This window comes from Canis aureus, chromosome 15 (assembly GCF_053574225.1).
Source record: "Canis aureus isolate CA01 chromosome 15, VMU_Caureus_v.1.0, whole genome shotgun sequence".
NCBI classification, from domain to species: Eukaryota; Metazoa; Chordata; class Mammalia; order Carnivora; family Canidae; genus Canis; species Canis aureus.
In genome coordinates this window covers 16322219-16340187 of record NC_135625.1, presented here as the reverse complement: position 1 = coordinate 16340187, position 17969 = coordinate 16322219, and the positions used below count along the sequence as shown (strand labels likewise).

Below are 17969 nucleotides of genomic sequence, written 5' to 3'. Positions count from 1 at the left end.
GGTATCATAAGGTCAGATATCAAGATACGTGACAAAACTATAGTAATCAAAACAGTATGGTACTGGCACAAAAACAGATCAGTGGAGCAGAAGAGAGAGCCCAGAAAGAAATACACAATTGTCTGGTCAATCTTGGACAAAGCAGGCAAGAATAACACAATGGGAAAAATGATAATCTCTTCAATAAATAGTATTGGAAAACTGGGCAGCTACATGCAAAAGAATGTAACTAGACAAAATTCTCACACCATACAGAAAAATAAACTCAAAATGGATTAAAGACCTAAATAGGAGATCTGAATCCATTAAAATCCTAGAAGAGTGTATAGGCAATAATGTCTCTGGCATCAGATGTAATGACATTTTTTATATATGTGTCTTGAGACAAGGAAAACAAAAGCAAAAACTATTGGGATTACATAAAAATAGAAAGCTTTTGCACAGCGAAGGTAGGAGTCTACAAACTGAAACACAACCTACTGAATTGAGAACATATTTGCAAATGACATATCTAACAAATGATTAATATGCAAAATGCATTAAGAGTTTATATAACTCAACACCAAAACCCCAAATAATACAATTTAAAAAATGGATAGAAGATACAAACAGGCATTTCTTCAAAGAAGACATACGCATGGCCAACAAATAGATGAAAAGATGCTAAATATTATTCACCATCAGGTAAATGCCTATCAAAACCACAAGGAGATACTACCTCATACAGGTCAGAATGGCTAAAATAAAAAACACAGGAAATAAGTGCTGGTGAGGATGTGGAGAAGAAGGAACCCTCATGCACTGTTGGTGGGATGCAAACAGGTGCAGCCACTGTGGAAAACTGTATGGATGTTTCTCAAGAAATTAAAAATAAATTATCCAGGAATTCCACTACTGGATATTTAACCAAAGAAATTGAAAACACTAATTCAAGAAGATACATGCACCTCTGTGTTTATTGCAGTATTATTTACAATAGCCAAACTGCAGAAGCAACCCAATTGCCCTTTCATAAATGAATGAAGAAAGTGGGGCGTCTGAATACAATGGAATATTACTCAACCATAAAAAAGAATGAGATTTTGCCACAATATGGATGGATCTAGAAGGTATAATGCCAAGTGATGTAAGAGAAAAATACCATATGATTTTACTCACATGTAGTATTTAAGAAACAAAACAGATGAACAAAGAAAAAGAGAAACCAGGAAGTAGGCTCTTAACTATAGAGAACAAACTGATAGTTAACAGGAAGGGAAGTAGGTGGGGGATGGGTGAAATAGGTGATGGGGATTAAGAGTACATTTATGGTGATGAGCACTGACTGATGCATAGAATTGAATTTATGGTGTTGAATCACTACATTGTAGACCTAAAACTAACACTATGTGTTAAGTGTACTGGAAAAAAACAGGGAGGTTTAGTATTTCTTTATTTTGTAAAGCATCAGTCATCATTTCATATATTCTACAAGAATTTTGGTTGGTAAGCCTTGGGTCAATACCGAGTTTGCTTCTGGACTTAAGTGTCAAGGCTGTGCATGACAGGCCAGATTATCTTATGGGTGTGCAGCCTTCCCTAACTTTTGATTTTGGATACTATGACAGTAAAGCAGAGAATTATCCTATTCATTGGAAAAGATATTTGGAACCTGGAATGCCACTATAAAAAATATTTCAGTAGTTAGGGGAAAGTAACTTAGGCGGAATAATAGTGTTGCTTTTCTGTTTAACACTTTTTTTTTCATGTTAAGTACATATCCTGAATAGAATACTTCCTTAACCATGATCTCTAAGTGTCGAATAAGAATATTGAGTTATATGTAACAAAATTCTTGCTTAAACACCATATTTTGTGGTAACTAATTAGAAAATTATTAATAATGAAGTATTGGCTTACAGAATAAAAGCATGTAACTCTGGGATACACAATAAAGAACTATTAATGCCCTTTATCCAGAGATAAAATTCTGATTTTCTCTTAAAAAGAACTGTTCGCCTCATAATTTTCATGTGTCTAAATGGGAAAATTAATGAGTGTATATTTTAGTTTAATATATTACAATTATGATGTCTCCTGTAAATCTGGAGCATTTTGATATGTGCATGAATTTGCAGTATATATATATATATATATATATATATATATATATATATATAAAACCAAGAATGTAGAAGTTGTACTGAAGAGTGAAGCTTTGGCCATACTTGGTGTCTTTTAAAATCAGCAGCAAGCAAATAAAAGAAGAAAAGAAAGCAAAAGAAAGCAAAAGATTCAATAAAGAGTACCTAACTTATTCATACAAATCCTATTATTTCTATTGATTTAGTAACTAGTAAACCTCATTTTCCACTCTGTGAAGTGATAATGCTCCTGGCCATGAGCTTCTTTATTTCAAGACTCTAATTTGAAATATTTCAATCACCTCTGAAAGTTGCAGAATAATCCACATCCTGATCTCCCAGAAGGAATATCATATTGCAAATGTGCTATACTTTGCAAGTACAAACAGAATGTTAAAAGATCAGGTTACCTTTCTTCTTGGAAATCTACACTACACCTAAGATGTGAAATACAGCTTTTATTTTGCTGGAGGCTCTCAGAGGTGCAGCTGCCGGTTGGCAACGCCATTAAGTAGGTTCAAGTTGGGAATGGAAGGTTAACAACAGTCTGTGTAATAGAAATGTAGACAAAAGATAATCCAAGTTTCCAGCTTTCAAGGGATTCACTGGCAGTAGCTGACTGTGAGCTCTCAGTATTAAATCTAATAAAGTCCTCGGGCAGAGCAATGGTGAGGTTGTTACCTTTGAGAAATGGCACTGTGTTTTTCTGCATTTGGATCACAAATAGGCACCCTGGCAGATTTTCTATTTGAGGGGAGCCTGAACTGAAATCAAGATTTGTAGGAGTTTTAAGTCTCTAGTTTTTTAATAAATGAATTAGCATTTCCAGTATGAAAAACTTGAATGAAAATATTATTATGATACTGCTTCCTGCCAGCAATCAACCCATACAGACTCTGACATATAATTTTGCAACTGTGCTTTATCAAACCAAACTTCTTTTTTCCAAACTTAATTTTCTCTCAAAGCTAACAGTGTCATCACAGGAAGAGTTTCTAATTTAAGTGTTACTAATCACCTTAGACTGAATTTGAATATAAAACAGAATACTAGCTAGAGGAGAATATTGTAAGAGGCACGGGTTTGATAAGTTGTGGTTACCGTCCCTCTTTTCACGTCGCCCTTCACATATTTCCTCTGAGTCATTTCTATGTACTCCAGAACGAGGGAGTTCTCTGAAGCCTCACTACACTCATTTTATCCAGGAAGAGCTAACTAGAAATGATGTATTCCTTGACAGGGGCTTACCACACTCACTACACTCTGCACTTGAAATCTTTAGTTTTCACAAAGAATTTGTCTTACATGACATTTTATCTAATTATTTTTTAAAGAAGAACAATCTGAGGCCGATAAGAAAGACATCACTGTATCAGTCGGATTTTTTGAATTGAATATTTACATATATAAAACTAAAAAATATATAACAGACCACAAGTAGTAAAAACACAACTTACTCTAAATCCTACCACCAGCAAACCACCAAGAACTGCCATTGACACCATCATCTATGGGTTATTCAGGTGGATGGTCTCTTTATTTGAAATTCCAAGATTTCTTTTGCTTAAAAATCCTTATGAGGGGATCCCTGGGTGGCTCAGCGGTTTAGTTCCTGCCTTCGGCCCAGGGCACGGTCCTGGAGTCCCGGAATCAAGTCCCACGTCGGGCTCCCGGTATGGAGCCTGCTTCTCCCTCTGCCTGTGTCTCTGACTCTCTCTCGCTCTATGTCTATCATGAATAAATAAAATCTTAAAAAAAAATCCTTATGAAATCTACCTGATGGTTTAGTGTACCTTTGACAATTGCTAGATTTAGATTGGGGAACTGATTCCATCCAAGACTGGAGTAAAGTGAGTTTGCTGTAGTCTTTCTAAGATGAGAGAAGGTGAAAATTTGATTTTCCATCATATATGGCACAGTCTATAGGAAAAAGAAATGAAAAAGTAAAATGCACAAGAAAATGGCAGTGCTAAACAGGATGCACTGGGTAATGTCTGGGCCAGCCCTTTCTTCACCTTTGTTTCCTCTTACATTGTATTCATATTATGATCTGAGTATACTATGCCTCTTGCTTTAACACAAGTACACACATACAGTCCTCTCCAGCCACTTCCTCCTTGACAACAAACCCATCTAGTGTGAATGCTCTATGATATCTTCAACTTTAGATACTATTGTATTAGGTACGCAGAACCAATAGGATGTATATACGTATATGAAAACATTTATAATAGAAGTCGGCTCACCTGGCTGTGGAGGCAGACAAGTCCCACAGTCTGTGGTCAGCAAGGTGAAGAACAACAACCAGGAAACCAGTGGTATAATTCGGTCTGAGTCAGGAAGCCTGAGAACCACACACTCTAATGCTGGAGGGCAGGAGAAGATGGATGCCCTAGTTCAAGAAGAAAGAGGGAATCAGTCCTTTTTTTACCTTTTTGTTCTATTGGGCCATCAGCAGATTGGAGGATACACACCCGGGGAGAGAACGGGTCTCTTTATTCTACTAAAGTACATGCTAATCCCTTTCAGAAATGCCCTCACAGACACGTCTAGAAGTAATGTCTTACCAGCTATCCAAGCATCTCTTAACCCAATACAGTTGACACATAAAATGAACCATTATAGATATCAACTGGGTATTTTGCAATATGAAAGTTATTTGTATTTTCTAGTAAGGGATATGCATTGTAGGGAGAAGTTATTACAGAAATGCAGTAAATCATTTTAAAGGAGAAATGTACCTACTTTGCAATAGATATTTGTGATTTCTCACACAAAATACAGTGGGGCAGAGCACATTGGGGATGGTGGGGCACAGTTAAGCAAGCATAATATAAGATCATTCAAATGATTGCACTACTTACACCCTTACGCCATACATTGAGTGAAGCGGGCCTGCACTCCTCCTTCATGTGGATGGTGGTATCAGGCCATAAATGCTGTAACTGTGAATCAGAACATTGCTGGTTCATAGCCCGGGTTTCACATCTGGCAAGTAGATTGCACAGACATTCCCTAGAGATAGCATATGGTCTTTGAAGACCTAGATACTGTTGAAATTAATTGAACTTATATGACATCTGGATAAGCAGAAATGTCATGATGGCACTAAATGGCCCTATTACAGTTCCTGCATATGAAGTTAGCATGAGAAGATGAACACCAAGTGCACTTCAAATACTTAATCACTAGCATTGTCCACATTAGCTCTTCAACTATGCCATGTTTTCATTGCCTTGTTCAACTTCTCATAATCTGACACATTTTCTTTTGGACGCAGTTCTAACAAAGTCAGGCCATCTTATTACGGAATCCCAGAAAAAAATGTTTATGGCCTGACACAGTAGTGCAATTTAGATTTCTCTACCAAAACTCCCATCAGAATTGGTTTGTAGTGCAATTACCAAAAGAAGGAAAATGCTACCAACAGAAAACAAACTAAGGACCAAAGAACCAAACCCCAATGACACCAAAGAACTACCAATACAGTTACATTTTTAAGGTGAAAAAGAGTAGTAATTTGGTCCTTCCCCCCTCATTTTCTTTATGCAAATTTAAACTGCTTTAAATAAAATAGCCCCCTATAAACACACCTGGCCTTTCGCTTAGTAGTGCAAAAGTTCTATTTTCATCTTCTAATTTAGGATGGAGGTAAAGTGGAATAGAGATGTGTGGATATAAATGTTCTCAGGAATATTAGATGTTTTGTTATAATATGTCTTGGTGGAACTAACTCTTGAGAGCTATCACTTATTGCAGAAATAATAAATGATTTAGGTATAAGCTAGCAATTAAAAAAAAGGATCTTAGCAAAGAATCTATTTGGGAGAAAAAAAGTCACTTTCAATCTCTGGATGATCAGTTTGATATTAATTTGGAACATGCTAGATTAAGAAAACAAGATTTTTCTGTCCTAATATTTACCAAAGGGTTAGTAGAAGGAGAAAATGAAAAAATAATGTTTACTAGGTTGCCTTTAATGGCAAAAGGTAATTTTTTTGATTCCTTTGAATACTTTGTGCCCAATGAAGGGTTTTCAATTTTCAGAATTTAAGATGCTATATAAGAATTGTAAGAATTTAATAAGAGTTTAGAAACTAATCAATACTCAGAAAACAGTGGATATAAATGTCTTTTTCAAATTTAAATTTGATGCAACATGTTTAGTAAACTCATTTCTGATGTATTTTTATATTTAATACATAATAAAATTAATAAAAACCTGACTCCTTGAACCCACTTGAAGGAAAAACAAAAACCCTAAAACCCAGAAAGCTCCATCAAGTTTTATACTCATCACAAGGAATATAATGAAGAAGAATGCAAGGCTGCATGACAGAGCTCACTTTTTAGTGAGGTTTTCTGAGAGACACATAGTTGTGATGAAACAGTGTAATAAGTGTTTGCATCATCATAGGTTTGTTCAGAGGGTCCCTCAAGTTGGGAAGGGTTCCTATCTTAGGGAGGGAGGCATGAGCTGGCTCCGCTAATCACCAGAATGCTGGACTCCGAGTGTGGCAGTGACACTGAGGAGGAATGACAGCTCCAAAAGAAAACATTTTAGAATGAATATTCAAATTTTCCTCAATATTTTACTTTGATCAGAATACAAGTATAAGCCAAATTCAAAACATTATCTTTAATTAAGATGAATTAATGGGTGGGACTCATGAACAATGAATTGGTTTATCCAAAACATTTTCTGAAGTAGTATTAAAGCTTCCAAATTAGACCCTCATACACAAACTAAGCCAAAGAAGTAACTGAAGTCATTGGCGAGCAAGAGGACAGCAAATATATTTCCAAAGACCCTGCTTCTTTAGGTTAATTCCATGATTGCCAAGCAAAGGAATCCTATTCTGCACCTAGGCATGTGCATGGTTCTGAAGTGATGTTTTGCTACAGAAAAGCCAGTCAGTCAAACAAGAACTACTGTGTCTATACTCACATCGGTTTACACTCTGCAGTAATGAGTAAATATGGGACCCATGCGGATGCTCCAGGAGGATAACATTCCCATTTATCAGAAGTTCTGTTTTCTGGATTTCTGCAAAACAGCACATTCAAGAACAGTCAGGCTAACCTTGTTCTGCCTCCTTATGGAGAGTCTCAGTTCATGGGCAGCTGTCTGTTCTCCTGTCCTCAATGCTCCCACACCCCCAGGGCACACCCAGAGATGTGAATAAGCTCCAGCTCTCAGGGCCGAAGAACTCCCAACACACACACACACACACACACACACACACACACACACACGCACCCTGCTTCATGTCACTTTTCCTCTTTGTGGGAAGACGTTTGCCATCAGTGTCTAATGTTACCCTAGTTATTGTTTTTAACTCTATTCAAATTACTAGTAGCATCTTCATTTTCCTTTCTTAGCTTCCCTCCATCTTCCATTTTTATTAGCTTTTCTGTGAAAATTCTGTCCCTTTTTAATAGACTTCACAAACCTATCACAATGGACTTTTCTCTCTAAGTTATAACAGCAAACCACATTGCAGTAGAGATACTCTTTAAAATTTGGACTAGATTTCCTTCTTTTTTCCTTCCTCTCTCTCTCCCTCTGCCCTCCTTCTCATTCTGTCCCTCTCTTTTGCCTTACACTGTAAATCTTTGAGCTCATCTATTGACAGCAGAGCACCTGAAGGTATTTAGGGTAGTGTGTGTGTGTGTGTGTGTGTGTGTATGTGTGTACATGTTAATGGCAATACATAAATCATGTTTTCTGAGATGTAGACAGCGGATCTCCTTAAATTAAGGTTTCACTGGTAGTAAGTGTATGGTATTTATTATTTTAAAAGGTGATAAATACTTAAAATATAAATGGGTTCCTAAAAGCTTAAATTCATGGATAAAGATTTATTATATGCCACTACATGTGACAACCATCTGTTTTCATATTAACATTCAATTTCTTTGCCAGACTACTACTATCTTAGGTATATAATGGGATCGACATAGGATGTGGTCTTTTATTCTTCACATCTGCCCTAGTCATCATCAGCATTATGCCTTCCAGAAATTTTAAGTCATTGGCACCCATGTAAATAATTCAAGAATACAAGCAACATGTAATTCACAGGTTCTACTAAATATAACACAGTGGTAGTTAACTTTGGATTCTTTTGAAATAATTTATTCCATTCAAGTACATGCATTTATTTTTTTGCTTTTATTAGGATAGAGAAGTACTTTTTATGACAAATTAAATCTATTTGATCTCTGAAAATATTGGGAATGGCATAAACCTGTAATAATAGTTTTGTTAGTGCTAATTACATTTTTACTTTTTAATATGCAAACTTTGATTCCCAGAAACAAGAGGGTAATTACAAACTAAGATTCCTTGGAAAAAAATTGCAGCTCTGAAATTGTTTTTAAATCAATATATATTACACTTAGATTGCAAATAAGCTCTGAGGTGAGAACCATCCCTAGATGATCCGGTGAAACCTGACAAGAAGCCAAGAGGCAGCTTTTGATGAGTGCTCTGTGGATGCATACACCTCTCTTAACTAAAGCATTTTAACTCACTGTAATTTGCAGGGTATATTCCCTGTCTGCCCTGCCTGAAAATATTTCCTTTTGGATCTAACTACAAAGGTGTTTTTTTTTTGTGTGTGTGTGTGTGGTCTTTTTGTTTGTTGTTGTTTAATTCTAAGACAACATCACAGAGCAGAGTCAGTTATATTTCATAGTCTGTTTACATAAAAATAAGGAGATTTTGTATGCAAGATAGACATGTGATTCTGATAGGCTTTTTAGAGTAGGAAAACATTTTTAAAAATATTTTATTTATTTATTCATGAGAAATACACAGAGAGAGGCAGAGACACAGACAGAAGGAGAAGCAGGCTCCCTAAGGGGAGTCCAATGAGGGACTCAATCCCAGGACCCCAGGATCATGACCTGAGCCAAAGGGAGATGCTGAGCCACCCAGGTGTCCCAAGTAGAAAAACATTTTAAAGAGAAGCTTCAAATATTCAAAACGGCAAGATGAATATGACTTTGTTATTATAAAATCCATCATATAAAATTAAACATAATATCTGTAGGAGAGGAATTAATGTTTGTTATACTCTTACATCAAGAACACAGTTTGAATGATCAATTAAAATATACTTAATAGGTAAAATATACTTAAAATACATGTCCCTGATCATCATTACCTAAAAACTGGATTCAAGTCTTAAGATTACTAGGCTAGAGCCTAGATTTCTATAATGAAATATTTAGGAGTATTAATTATGGTAGTATTATATGAAGAAATTTTGCAAATGGTTAATAAATATACTAAACAACCCTTAGTTGAATAAAATGATTAAAACCAGGCAGGTTGTAATTTCTGGATCTGCATAACTTCTCTGACAGATGTGCTCTGATGTTTATATTATGCTTTTCTTTTACCCTTCCCATATTGTTGACTGTTATATTTGAGACTCGCATCATAGCCTGTGTGCTTTATGGGGCACACGTAAACACCCATGTGAAAGACACACTAATGGCATTTCTCGACTCTGCTTGGCCTACTAGGTTAGTCATTCTTCAGTCCTGATTTTCTACAGGAGCCAAACAGGTGCTTTTTAATATACTTCAAGCATGCCAGGCTGAGAACAACAGGCTTGTTAAATAAATGTTTTCCAGAGACTTAATCTGAGGGTCATTAAAGGTAGGAATAGACTTCTAACTGTGACTTGCAATCTTGTGTCCTGGAGGCATGTGTGGAGGTAATGAACTGACGTGAATGTTTCCACAGTGCCTGTTATGTGCCAAACTGTTAGGCTTAGTGTTTTCCTGTATATACGTCCTCATTCAGTCGCTAAAACACAGTGAAGCAGAATTGTTAGGTAGAAATTGAGGCTCAGAGAAGTTAAACAACTTGCATAAAGTCATGCACCGGTTAAGAAGTTACCCAGATAGACAGTGGATTTTAATCCAAATGTTCAGACCGTCTGTTGTGTTGACCATCTTACCACATTGCATCGGAAGCCTCAAGGACTTTCAAAGGCCTATCTGGAACTAGATTTCTGCCTTTGGTGAAAGATTTCCTGTACTTTTACGGAATAGAAGACTTAAGTCCTGTTCTGGGAACATTGTTCCCACTTCAGGATGTGTTTGCCCTGTGCAAAGTTATTTAATCTGTTAATTTTAGGTTTTTCTCTCTAAAAATAGCGACAATGATATTTCAAACTGTCGCCCAAGGGTGTCATGAAAATAAATGTAATAATCACGGTCATAAGTCATTTTAAGCTACTAAAGAAAATTTCTGACTGGGAGATAAATCCACAAATTCTATTTTTATCCTCCCACTGAGCCCCCACCATAGGCCAACTCCCCCACTTACTCACATTTTCCGAGAACACAATAAAGAACGGGCGGAAGACACTGCAGTAAGTAGCACCATGGCCCCAAGGAAAACACTAATAATGACATGAATCTTACTTTCAATTTTGATGAACATTCTTCTTTGCCCAAAGCCTGGTTCCTTTTTTAATACACAGTGACTATGAGACTGACTGACTTTTAAATAATTTCTTTGATAAAAACCATAATTGTAAGCCTGCATAGATCCAAACTTCTGTATCAGCATATAGATAGTATATGATCTCCATCAGTATTTCATGAAATAAATTTGCATGTGATCAATATTCACTATGCTTTCTCCAGTAGATCTTAGGCAAGACTACCTTCAAGTTATAGGAATCATAAAGGAATTTATGATGATAAACTTTATCCGGGACTAGAAGAAAGATTTGATAACTAAAGAAATAGCAAATAGCAAAACTTTTTGAAGAAGATGGTAGCAAAATAAACATGTTTAGCATGCTAAAGCATGCCATCAAGCAGATCTGTCTCCTTACTCCCATGTGAATCAAGTAAATGAATCTTTGTTCCTTTAATTTCTGTATCTGTTAACATGGATTAAATAAAATTTATGTGGGTTAGGGAGGGGGAATGAGGCTTACATAGGACAAAACTTGTAATATTCAAAAGTAAGTTACTGATCAATTCAAATTTAATAATTACATTTTAATATTAGATTTTTTAATGTATGATCACTAGTAATAGTAGTCATTTCTGTTAGTAAAACAGTGGCATTCATATTTTAATGATATTTTTGTTTATTTTATAAAAACTGCAGGTACCAAATTATTTTATGTCATTTTTTTCTGAGTTTCTTCAAATTCAAGGAATTACAGTTCCAAATATTGGGTTTACATGATAATTAACCTTTCAGTTATTCAGTTAATAGGCCACCTTATCAGGTTTACTCATTTCCTTAAAATATGGTGTACTGGGGAGCACCTGGGTGGCTCAGTGGTTGAGTGTCAGCCTTTGGCTCAGGGCATGACCCCGGCGTCCTGGGATCCAGTCCCGCATTGGGCTCCCCGCAGGAAGCCTGCTTCTCCCTCTGCCTGTGTCTCTGTCTGTGTGTGTCTCTCGTGAATAAATAAATAAAATCTTTGAACAATATGCTATACTGGGTTGAATAGTGTGCCCTTCTCAAATTATGAAAAGTAGATTCCCTTATAGAAAGAGAGAAAAACAGACATAGAGACGCAGAGGGCAAACACCATATGATGATAAAAGATGGAGATTGAAGTGGTGCATCTACAAGGCAAGGAACACCAAGGATTTCTGGCAACTTCCAGAAGCTAGGAAAGAGGCATAGAGTAGATTCCTCTTCAGGGTCTTCAATGGAACCAACCCTGCTGATACCTTGATTTTAGACTTTACCCTCCTAACTGTGACAGAAAATATTTCTATTGTTTTAAACCCCCTGGTTTGTTGGGATCTGTTCTATAGCAGCTCTTGAAAACTAATACAGATACTGGTACTGGGCCCTGGGGCACTACGGTAACAACTACGGAAAAATGTGGAAGTGGCTTTGAAATTGGGTAATAGGCAGAGGCTAGAAGAATTTTGATGCTCAGGATAGAAAAATCCAAGCTTCCTTGAAGAGACTGTTTATAGAAATAATGGATATTAATGGCAATTCTGGTGAGGTTTCAAAAAGAAGTTAAAACAGAGAGAACATGTCTATTATCTTAGGGAAACATATTATCATGAACAGGATACTGCTAGAAATATGTTAAAGTACTTCTGGTAAAGTCTCAGACACAAATGAGAAACATATTATTGGACATTGGAATAAGATGATCCTTGTTTGTTTTTCCATTTTGTAAGTAGATTCTACGCCCAGTATGGAGACCAATACAGGACTTGAACCCACAACCCTGAGATTAAGACCTCTACTGAGATCAAGAGTTGGATGATTAACCAGCTGAGCCACCCACGGACCCGGATCCATGTTTTAAAGTGATAAAATTATGACTGAATTAACGTCTGTTGAGTGGAAAGTAGATCTTGTAAATAATAAACTTGGATATTTAGCTGAGGAGCTATCCAAGCAATGTGCAAAAACTGAAGCCTGATTTCTCTTTGCTGTTTACGATGAAATGTGAGAGGAAGAAGCTGTTAAACACAAAGGAGTCACACTTGATGACTTGGATATTTCTCAGCCTTTCTAGGTAGCCTGCCTTGGAAACAAGCCCGAGAGTGTAGCTGGGCAATCTTTGCTAAACAGATTAGGATGTAATTTATGGATCCAACAACCATCTCAACAGAAGCCAGGAATAGACATGGGATTATCCAGAAGAGATCTGTGGAGAACCCTCATATTTAATGGTATGGATACCCTTGATAGTCACAGAAGGGCAATAGTAAGGCTTTTGAGAATTTTATATTGACACTTCTAGCCTAGACTGAAAAGGGGAGAAATGGGACAAAATGAAGGAAGAATTATGCTGAGAGTAGAGACAAGGATTTTGAGGACAGAAAGGACAAGTCTGCTGCCCTGGAGGGTCAAGACAGTGGACTGTCCCAGAAGACTTACAGGACAGAGCTTCAGCCACAGGAGAGGACTCTAAGGAATTTGCAGTGATAGGTTCTAAACTTACTTTAGACCAGTAAGCCCCCCACCTTTTTTTCATCTTCCCCCTTTTGGAATGGGAATATATATTCCATCTCTGTTCCATCACTGTATTTTGGGAGCATATAACTGGGTTGGTTTTTTTTTGGTTTTTTTTTTTTTTTTGGTTTTATTGATCACTGGATAAAAAGAAATTTTGTCCTAGGATGGACAATATGCTGAGACTCATAACTGATTTAGATAATAAGATTTGAAAGAGGGGATCCCTGGGTGGCTCAGCGGTTTAACAGGCCTTCGGCCCAGGGTGTGATCCAGGGTCCCGGGATCGAGTCCCACATCAGGCTCCCTGCATGGAGCCTGCTTCTCCCTCTGCCTATGTCTCTGCCTCTCTCTCTGTATCTCTCATGAATAAATGAATAATCTTTAAAAAAATAGATTTGGGATATTCTTGAATTGATATTTAGATGAGATTTCAGATTTAGAGTTCATTCTTGAATGGGTTAAGACTTCTGGAGATGTTGGGATGCCTGGGTGGCTCAGTGGTTGAGTGTCAGCCTTTGGCTCTGGTCGTGATCCTAGAGTCCTGGGATCGACTCCCACATAGAGCTCCCTGAAGGGAGCCTGCTTCTCCCTCTGCCTATGTCTCGGCCTCTCTCTCTGTCTCTCATGAATGAATGAATGAATGAGTAAATAAATAAATAAATAAATTAATTAATTAATTAATTAATTTTTTAAAAGACCTGGAGATGTTGGAATTGGGTGAGTGTATTTTGCACATGGAAAGGATTTGAGTTGGGGAGGACAGAAGATGGACAGTACTGGGTTGAATAGTGCCCTCCTCCCTAAATTCACATCCACCCAAACCTCAGTGTGTAACCTTACCTGGAGTTAGGATTTTTGCAGATGTGATCAATTCAAAATGGATTAGCTCAGGCTCTACACCAGTATGAAAGATGCTCCTTTAAGAAATGGGAAATTTGAACATGAAAACATGGAGGTGGAGATTGGATGGATGCATCTGTAAGAAAGGCAAGGAACACCAAAAATTTCTGTCAACCACCAGAAACTAGGGCAGAGGCATGGAACAGATCTTCCCTCAGGGCCTCCAGATGGCACCAGCCCTACCTCTGCCTTGATTTTAGAATTGTAAAAGAATAAATTTTTGTTGTTTCCAATGCTCCAGTTCATGGCTCTTTGTTATAGCAGCCCTAGGAAACTAATATATACTGTTGCTGCTATATAGTAAATTATTATAATAGAATTAATAATGTTTTCTACCCTAGTAACTCCCTTAATGTATCAATTCACATTGCCACTAAAACAAACTACCATATGGTCAAAATTATATGGTTAACCCTATAAACATAGTATACCTAATTTAAATGGAGACCAAATAGGAAAAGGATACAAATACATATTATTTATATATGCGATGTGCCATATGCAGAGAAAAAGCCCTAACACTTTTTATAGTCATCTTCCCCCCGTCATAACAAAGTAAAGATAAAAATATATTCAATCATTCATCTAGGCCGGTTTCAATTGTTTTGAATAGGTACCTCAAAATTATATTTAATAAACCTACATTCAAACCAGAAATATTGTTTAATACACTAGCATGAAACTGTAATTTTTTTTTGTTTTTGTTTGGTTGTACTTTGTGTGAATAAGATTATAAAAGCAGATGATGGGGGGAGTACCTACATCAAAGTCACTTAAAACTGTACTGTAAATATGGTCACCCACATGTAGAAATGATAAGACAACAAATTTAAAGCTAGATTTTTTAAAAGGAGTAAAAGTCGGAAAATATTTTTTATATTTTTTTTTGTTGTTGGATAAGCCAAGTCATTTATGACATTTTGTTATTTTAGGTATATTGGCTAGAGATCTCCATAGAATAGTTCAAATTTGATTCAGTTTTGCTATTACTGACAGTTAGAGATAAGATAGCAAATACAAATACTTGAGAGTTTTAAAACTGCCATTCAGGGAGTGTTATTATTTTTCTATAATTCATACTACTAAAGTGATATAAAACAGATGTTTAAACTGGGTTTTACAGTGTTTAAAGTATCTTCTCACCTCTCTTAATGAAGAACGTGAAAGCATTAAATACTTATGGAAATACCAGTGAAAAGAAGAGAACCGTTCTTTCATACTTTGTTGATATTTTGTTGCTGGGGGTTAGAAGTTCTTTGTGTAGCATAATATATAAAACTTAAAATTGAGATAGATTTTTTGGTTAATTGTAAATATCCTAAATCTGAAGATAAAATATATGGTGATAAAACACAGAAATGCTTTCCAAACATTATTAATAAAAATAAATATTTAAGATATACTGAAAGACAAGAAGGATGTGAAATAGTGAATTTATTCTGATCACCTGTGAGCTTTTTAGACTATGATAGGAAAATGTATTATCATAGGACATTTTTAAAGATTTTTGAGATCTAGAAAGAAAAGTGAGAGACTATGAATAAATTAGGTGTTAGCTGAAGGTCATTTTAACTGTACTAATTTAGAAATACACAGAAAAAAAGAATTTTCCATTTCTTACTGAGACACAATATATGCACAGGAGATATGATTAGATATGGCCTGAGATCCTGTTTGGACACCTTCTTAATTATCTTTAATAAAAATGAAATTTTAGAAATGAGATTAATTCAACAAATCAATTGATAATGACTAATTAATTAATGTCAGTTATCATTTATAAAGCAGTTTGAAGCTGGAACATGCTATGCTTGTTAAGTAGTATTATTAAAGATTATAATGATGAAGAATGTAGATAAAAAATCTGGCATGGGTAACATTTTAAAGAACCATTTATATTATGAATGTTATAAAATGACATACTATTTAGGAAGAGATATGCAGTTATGTTTCTTAGACTTCTTTTAAAATTCTTTTCTTATACAATCAAAGGTGTCTTTTTAATTCACTCTTAGGCTTCATTTCTGATATCAATCGGTCAAAGTGTTGAAGCCCCTAACATTTAACAGCTACTAGTCTGAGCATTAGGAGTTTAGTGGTGAATGAAATCCCTGTCTTCAAGGAACTTATATTCTGCTGGAAGAAGCAAATCTCAAGACATAAACACAGAAATAAGAATTTCAGAGACTGACAGGATGGTATGAAGAAAATTAACTAGGCTAAAGGGAGAGAGTGTACCATCTAGATTATCTGGGAAGCCCTTGTGAGCTTTGACATTATGCCTGAATAAGGAGAAGCACCAGCCAATGGCCAAGATCATAACAACTATGAGAGCCCAAGTCAGAAACAAGGTTTGCTCGTTCAAGAAACAAAAATGAACCAAATGCAGCTGGAGTGCACTCCAAGCTGTAGTAGAATAATGAGTCAGGTATCTAGGCAAGGTGATGAGAAGTCACTGGAAACATGAGGAAGAGTGACTGATAGGAATTTTATTCTGACAGTTGAGTTGAAAATGCATGCTATAGGTGCAGGTTTAGGAAAAGAAGAGGTTAAGGGTTCGATAGCTTTGTTGAGGTATATTTTATATATCACAAAGTTTACCCATCTCAAACCATCATTGATTTTTAATAACTACCCAAGAGTTTCATCATCATTATGAATAGGTTTTAGAACACCCTTCCTTGTCCCCCACCAAAGATCCATCACGTCCATCTGTAGTTCATCGCCATTCCCATCCCAAAATTCAGGCAAGCACTTCTCTTCTTTCTGTCTCTATAGGTTTGCTTTTTGTGGACATCTCATATAAATGGATCCGTACCGTATGTGGCTTGATTACTGGTAGTGGTTGATGCCAGATAATAGAAAGGGTGAGAGGTTGTCCACTTTGGATTGACTTTGGAGGTAGAGTTGGCAGGACATTCTGTTGAATTGGATGTAGAATCTGGGGAATGAAAGAATTAAACATAAAAAGACTCTTAGGCTTTTTGTTCTTGATTATGTGATTTTGTGTATGGTGATCCTATTATGCTGATGAAAAATCTTCAAGAAAAATAATATTTCAGATTTTTGCTAGATATGAGAGTCCAGATACCAAGGAGGCAGTTGGGTATAGTACATCTGGGAGGAGTCAGTAGACAGTCATCATGGATGAGAACACATAGGGAGTTATAGGAGGGTGAGTGCAAAACAGAGAGGGAGGGTGAGAGGAAGCAGGCACAAGCTGAGCCTCTGAACACTTTAACAGTCTGTCCTATGCAATTTGCAGGACTCAGAAACATGGGCCACTTGTTCAAAAAGCTGCTGAGACTTGAATTACTGGCTTCCAATCCAGCATTTAAAAAGCTTAGAAGTCTTTACTCCATCATAATGACAAGTGAAAAAAAAACCCAGCAAACTAAAAATATCAAACTCCTCATAGATGTAACATAGAAGTGAGATGCCAGGGCAAATTTCTGCCAGCAGAATTAGAGAGACAGACAAGCAGATTCAGAGTCACAACTATGAGAACAGAAACCAGCCCAGAAACTGGTATTGGGACTGAAAAACCTAAACTGTAATTGAGAAATTGCTGGAGTCTTGGTGTAGACAAGTTTGAGAGAGAAAAACCCCAGGAGTCCCAGTTTTACCTCTAGTTGTATCAGGCCTCACAGTGAATATTGTAGAAAAATCCCCTCAGGTTTCTGGCAGGGTAAGGGGAAAGTGAGTCATTCTGAAATAGACCAAAGCTTGTTGTTCCTCTTAGCAAAACATGCTCTAAGGAGAAACTTTTATTAGATCCTAACATACTTGGGAGAAGGGAAATCTCCAACTCCAGCCCTCTCAAGTCTTTTGTATAGGGGAAGAGAGAACACAACTCCAGTGAACGTCAGCCATTCTATCCCACCTGAGGGGGCACAAAACTGGAAGCACTGGTGAAATTCACAGTTCAGATACACAGCCTCACCTAGAGACTGGGACTTGATTGTAGG

General features: G+C 36.5%; 1 long non-coding RNA gene across 1 annotated transcript in view; it reads right to left on the bottom strand.

The window, feature by feature from the left end:
• Positions 1-3560: 3560 nt before the first annotated feature.
• Positions 3561-17969, bottom strand: part of LOC144283953 (uncharacterized) — a 34900-nt gene continuing 20491 nt past the window's right edge. Inside the window, exons 2-6 of the long non-coding RNA XR_013352433.1 lie at positions 16820-16942; positions 13942-14077; positions 7072-7170; positions 4370-4515; positions 3561-4043 (exon numbers count right to left, since the gene is read on the bottom strand). This is a non-coding gene — a long non-coding RNA (uncharacterized LOC144283953). The remainder of the gene's footprint in view (positions 4044-4369; positions 4516-7071; positions 7171-13941; positions 14078-16819; positions 16943-17969) is intronic.